Raw genomic sequence first — 6,211 nt, 5'->3', positions numbered from 1 at the left:
AAAGCATTGCTAATCGTGGTTAACCTTAAACATCAAAATGAAAATGATTCAAATCTAAAAGTTAATTTTCAAGTCAGAGCGCCCTTAGATTGTGGGAAAAGCCGCACTTAACTGTTGCACTTGAATCATTCCCCTGGTGAATCACTAGCTACACTATGAAACCACACACTATTGAATCATTCCCCTGGTGAATCACTAGCTACACTATGAACCACACACTATTGAATCATTCCCCTGGTGAATCACTAGCACACTATGAAACCACACACTATTGAATCATTCCCCTGGTGAATCACTAGCCACACTATGAAACCACACACTATTGAATCATTCCCCTGGTGAATCACTAGCTACACTATGAAACCACACACTATTGAGATCATTCCCCTGGTGAATCACTAGCTACACTATGAACCACACACTATTGAATCATTCCCTGGTGAATCACTAGCTACACTATGAAACACACACTATTGAATCATTCCCCTGGTGAATCACTAGCCACACTATGAAACCACACACTATTGAATCATTCCCCTGGTGAATCACTAGCTACACTATTGAATCATTCCCCTGGTGAATCACTAGCTACACTATTGAATCATTCCCCTGGTGAATCACTAGCCACACTATGAAACCACACCCTATTGAATCATTCCCCTGGTGAATCACTAGCCACACTATGAAACCACACACTATTGACGGTCCAGGCAGGAGAGGTGGAAGGGTCAGGGGTTAGGGGGTTAGGGTCTTACCAAAGGGTCTCTTGGTGCGGTCCAGGCAGGAGAGGTGGAAGGCCTTGGTGCAGCTCTTCCTGTCACACAGAACCAGCTGCCCTCCGTCTCCACAGCGGAAACACTCGTCCTCAGACTCCTTCCCCTCGTTCCGCGTCCGACGCTTCTTCACTTTCTTCTTGGCTTTCTTCCCCTTGGGCTCCGCGGCCTGGAAACCAGAGGCCTGGACAGGAAACAATAGTCAGATAGGAGCCTGGAAACCAGACGTCTGACAGGAAACAACAGTCAGATAGGGGCCTGGACAGGAAACAACAGTCATATAGGGGCCTGGACAGGAAACAATAGTCAGATAGGGGCCTGGAATCCAGACGTCTGACAGGAAACAATAGTCAGATAGGGGCCTGGAATCCAGAGGCCTGGACAGGAAACAACAGTCAGATAGGGGCCTGGACAGGAAACAACAGTCAGATAGGGGCCTGGAAACCAGACGTCTGACAGGAAACAATAGTCAGATAGGAGCCTGGAAACCAGACGTCTGACAGGAAACAATAGTCAGATAGGAGCCTGGCCACCAGACGTCTGACAGGAAACAATAGTCAGATAGGAGCCTGGAAACCAGACGTCTGACAGGAAACAATAGTCAGATAGGAGCCTGGAAACCAGACGTCTGACAGGAAACAACAGTCAGGTAGAGGCCTGGCCACCAGAGGTCTGACAGGAAACAACAGTCAGATAGGGGCCTGGCCACCAGACGTCTGACAGGAAACAGTCAACACCATCATCCCAGAAACCCGAGACCCACTCCAATTTGCATACCGCCCCAACAGATCCACAGATGACGCAATCTCAATCGTACTCCATACTATCCCACCTGGAGAAAAGGAACACCTATGTGAGAATGCTGTTCATTGACTACACCTTAGCATTCAACACCATAGTGCCCACAAAGCCGCCCCCAGGTGGTAAGAGTAGGRAACATCACCTCCACAACGCTGACCCTAACACAGGGGCCCCACAGGGGTGTGTACTTAGACCCCTCCTTTACTCCCTGTTCACTAATGACTGAGTGGCCAGGCACGAATCCAACACCATCATTAAGTTTGCTGACGACACAATAGTGGTAGGCCTGATCACCGACAACGATGAGACAGCCTATAGGAAGGAGGTCAGAGACCTGGCCATGTGGTGCCAGGACAACAACCTCTCCCTCAATGTGAGCAAGACAAAGGAGCTGATCGTGGACTACTGGAAAAGGAGGGCACAACAGTGGAGCAGGTTGAGAGCTTCAAGTTCCTTGGTGTCCACATCACCAACAAACCATCATGGTCCAAACACACCAAGACAGTCGTGAAGATATTTTCTTAACTCTATTTCTTGAACTGCACTGTTGTTAAGTACTTGTATTCAGCATGTAACAAATACAATTTGATTTGAGATAGGGGCCTGGCCACCAGAGGTCTGACAGGAAACAGTCAGATAGAGGCCTGGCCACCAGAGGTCTGACAGGAAACAGTCAGATAGGGGCCTGGCCACCAGAGGTCTGACAGGAAACAACAGTCAGATAGAGGCCTGGCCACCAGAGGTCTGACAGGAAACAACAGTCAGATAGGGGCCTGGCCACCAGAGGTCTGACAGGAAACAGTCAGATAGGGGCCTGGCCACCAGAGGTCTGACAGGAAACAACCAACAGTCAGATAGGGGCCTGGCCACCAGAGGTCTGACCAGGAAACAACAGTCAGATAGGGGCCTGGCCACCAGAGGTCTGACAGGAAACAGTCCGATAGGGGCTGGCCACCAGAGGTCTGACAGGAAACACAGTCAATAGGGGCCTGGCCACCAGCGTCTGACAGGAAACAGTCCAGGTAGGGGGCCTGGCCACCGAGGTCTGAACAGGAAACAGTCAGGTAGGGGCCTGGCCACAGAGGTCTGACAGGAAACAGTCAGATAGGGGCCTGGCCACCAAGAGGTCTGACAGGAAACAGTCAGATGGGGCTTGGCAACCAGAAGGTCCTGACAGGAAACAGTCAGGTAGGGGCCTGGCCACCAGAGGTCTGACAGGAAACAGTCAAATAGAGGCCTGGCCACACCAGAGGTCTGACAGGAAAAGTCAGGTAGGGGCCTGGCCACCAGAGGTCTGACAGGAAACAGTCAGATAGAGGCGCTGGCCACCAGAGGTCTGACAGGAAACAGTCAGGTAAGGGGCCTGGCCACCAGAGGTCTGAACCAGGAAACCAGTTTCAGAACTAGGGGCCTGGCCACCAGACGTCTGACAGGAAAACAACAGTCAAAATAGAAAGGCCTGGCCACCAGAGGTTCTGAACAGGAAACAGGTCAGATAGAGGCCTGGCCCACCAGAGGTCTGACAGGAAAACAGTCAGATAGGGGGCCTGGCCACCAGAGGTCTGACAGAAAACAGTCAGATAGGGGCTTGGCCACCAAGAGGTCTGACAGGAAACAGTCAGGTAGGGGCCTGGCCACCAGAGTCTGCAGGAAACAGTCAAGATAGAGGCCTTGGCCACCAAGAGGTCTGACAGGAAAACAGTAGATAGGGGCCTGGCCACCAGAGGTCTGACAGGAAAACAACAGTCAATAGAGGGCCTGGCCCACCAAGAGGTCTGACAGGAACAACAGTCAATAGAGGGCCTGGCCACCAGAGGTCTGACAGGAAAACAAGTCAGATAGGGCCTGGCCCACCAGAAGGTCTGACAGGAAACAACAGTCAGATAGGGGCCTGGCCACCAGAGGTCCTGACAGGAACAACAACAGTCAAATAGAAGGCCTGGCCCACCAGAGGTCTGGACAGTGAACAACAGTCAGATAGGGGCCTGGCCACCAGAGGTCTGACAGGAAACAACAGTCAGATAGGGGCCTGGCACCAGAGGTCTGACAGGAAAAACAGTCAAATAGGGGCCTGGCCACACAGAGAGTGTCTGACAGGAACAGTCCAGGCTATGGGGCCCTGGCCACCAGAGGTCTGAAACAGGAAAACAACAGTCAGATAGGGGGCCTGGCCACAGAGGTTTGACAGGACAAGACTGTCATATGTTTTTTATAAGTTGCGCCTCTAAATCTTTCGATGATTTCTGATTGTTCCGAGAAGGAGCCAACTCACCTTGGGCCGGTCTCCAAGGAAACGCTACAGTTGGACGCGCCACAGTGCTGACACACCGTCTTTTCATTACCAAGGCATCCAGGTTGTAGTTGAAGGTGAGCTCTGTCCCTGGAAAGCACAAAACACACCGTGTTAATGTCAGAACCCGGGCTCCCACGGGAAAGAAACCAACGTCAGACCAAGAGGAAATCCCTTTTTGAGCCGAGGCTGACCACTGATTTTGAAGTCGCAGGTAGGGCTACCTCCTCACGAGACCATGAGACTGACTCATGTCCGACATAACACACTGTCCCTTTTAAACCACAAAACAACATAACTAAGTCAACCTAAAAACAAGAAGAAACAGTAGTAGACATGTCTGGTTTTCTCACCAGCAGGGATGTCACAGACAGCGAAACAGCCCGACTCTCGTGTCTCCGTTCACCGTCCATTCTGTGTGTCACAGTTGGGCTGGCAGCTGTGGTTCATGAAGCGGGAGTAGTTCCCTTTAGGCCCGGCGTCTATGATCCGGTCCTGGAACCCCAACAGGGTCAGTAACAGGCCAGTAGTAACATTATAACAGGTCAGTGTACAGGACAGCAGTAACATTAACACAGGCCAGCAGTAACATTATAACAGTAGTGTATCAGGCCAGTAGTAACATTACAACAGGTCAGTGTACAGGCCAGTAAGTAACATTACAACAGGCCAGTAGTAAATTATACAGGTCAGTGTACAGGCCAGTAGTTAACATTTACAACAAGGCCAGTAGTAACATATAACAGGTCAGTGGTACAGGCCAGTATACATTAAAACAGGTCAGTGGTACAGGCCAGTATAACACATTAACAACAGGCCAGTAGTAACAGCTTATAACCAAGGTCAGTGTACAGGTCAGGCCAGATATAAAAAAATAGACATGTCATTAACAGGTCAGTTGTACAGGCCAGCGAGTAACATTCAACAACAGGCCCAGTGTATAAACATTATAACAGGTTCAGCTGTACAGGCGCAGCAGTAAACATTATGAACAGGTCAGTGTAAGGCCCCAGCAGTAACATTAATATCTAATCTACAGGCCAGCAGTACACATTAATAACAGGACCAGTGTAACCAGGTCCCCAGCAGTAACATTATAACAGGTCAGTGTTTTACAGGCCAGCAGTAAACATTATAAAGGTCCAGTGTTTACAGGCCAGCAGTACATTATAACAGGTCAGTGTACAGGCAGCAAGTAACATTATAACAGGTCCAGTGTACAGGCCAGCAGTAACATTATAACAGGTCAGTTGTACAGGCCAGCAGTAACATTATAACAGGTCAGTGTACAGGCCCAGCAGTAACACTTATAACAGGTCAGTGTACAGGCCAGCAGTAACATTATAACAGGTCAGTGGTACAGGCCAGCAGTAAAGCAATTATGACAGGCCAGCATTAACATTAATAACAGGCCCAGCAGTAAACACCGGCATGTACTATACAGGTCAGTGAACAGTGCAGCAGTAAACATTTTATTAGGACTAACAGGCCCCAGTTACAAGTGAGCAGCAAGTAACACATTATAACAGGCCAGCAGTAACATTAATAACAGGTCAGTGTACAGGCCAGCAGTAACATTATATACAGGTCACGTTACCGGCAGCAGTAACATTATTAACAGGGCAGGTGGTACAGGCCCGAAGCAGTAAATTGATAGACAGGTTCAGTTTACAGGCCAGCAGTAACATTATAACCAGTGTACTTCAGTGTACAGGCCAGTCAGTAACATATAACAGGCCAGCAGTACAATTATAACAGGCCAGTAGTAAATTAATAACAGGTCAGTGGTACAGGCCAGTTAGTAACATTATAACAGGCCCAGTAGTAACATTATAACAGGTCAGTGTACAGGCCAGCTAGTAACATTATCAACGGTCAGTGTACCAGGCCCTAGCAAGTAAACATTATAACAGGCAGCCTAGTAACATTATAACAGGTCAGTGTACAGGCCAGCAAGTAAACATTATAAACCGGTCAGTGTACCAGGCCAGTATACCATGATAAACAGGTCAGTGTACAGGCCCAGCAGTAACATTATAAACAGGTCAGTGTACAGGCCAGCAGTAACATTATAACAGGCCACAGTCACATTATAACAGGTCAGTGTAACAGGCCAGCAGTAACAATTATAACAGGTCAGTGTACAGGCCAGCAGTAAATTAAACAGGTCAGTGTACGGCCCAGCAGTAAACATTATAGAGTAACCAGGTCAAGGTTAAGGGCCGCAGTAACATTTAAATTAACAGGCCAGCAGTAACATTAATAACAGGTCAGTGTAACAGGCCAGCGTAACATTATAACAGGTCAGTGTACAGGCCAGCAGTACATATTAAACAGGTCAGTGTAC

At 48.9% G+C, this 6,211-nt stretch overlaps 1 long non-coding RNA gene and 1 pseudogene across 1 annotated transcript; one reads left to right on the top strand and one right to left on the bottom strand.

Moving 5' to 3' along the window:
* The window catches only part of LOC112072940 (histone-lysine N-methyltransferase NSD2-like), a 7,974-nt pseudogene extending 3,463 nt beyond the window's left edge, over positions 1-4,511 (bottom strand).
* A 567-nt stretch (positions 4,512-5,078) lies between these two features.
* Positions 5,079-5,444, top strand: LOC139024981 (uncharacterized). The gene is made up of 3 exons (XR_011476375.1): positions 5,079-5,144; positions 5,181-5,214; positions 5,394-5,444. It is a non-coding gene; the product is annotated as an uncharacterized lncRNA (long non-coding RNA).
* The last annotated feature ends 767 nt before the right edge of the window (positions 5,445-6,211 follow it).

Source organism: Salvelinus sp. IW2-2015, unplaced genomic scaffold, assembly GCF_002910315.2.
Source record: "Salvelinus sp. IW2-2015 unplaced genomic scaffold, ASM291031v2 Un_scaffold2095, whole genome shotgun sequence".
NCBI classification, from domain to species: domain Eukaryota; kingdom Metazoa; phylum Chordata; class Actinopteri; order Salmoniformes; family Salmonidae; genus Salvelinus; species Salvelinus sp. IW2-2015.
The sequence above is the reverse complement of the archived record's forward strand: the minus strand, read 5'-3'. Positions and strand labels throughout refer to the sequence as shown.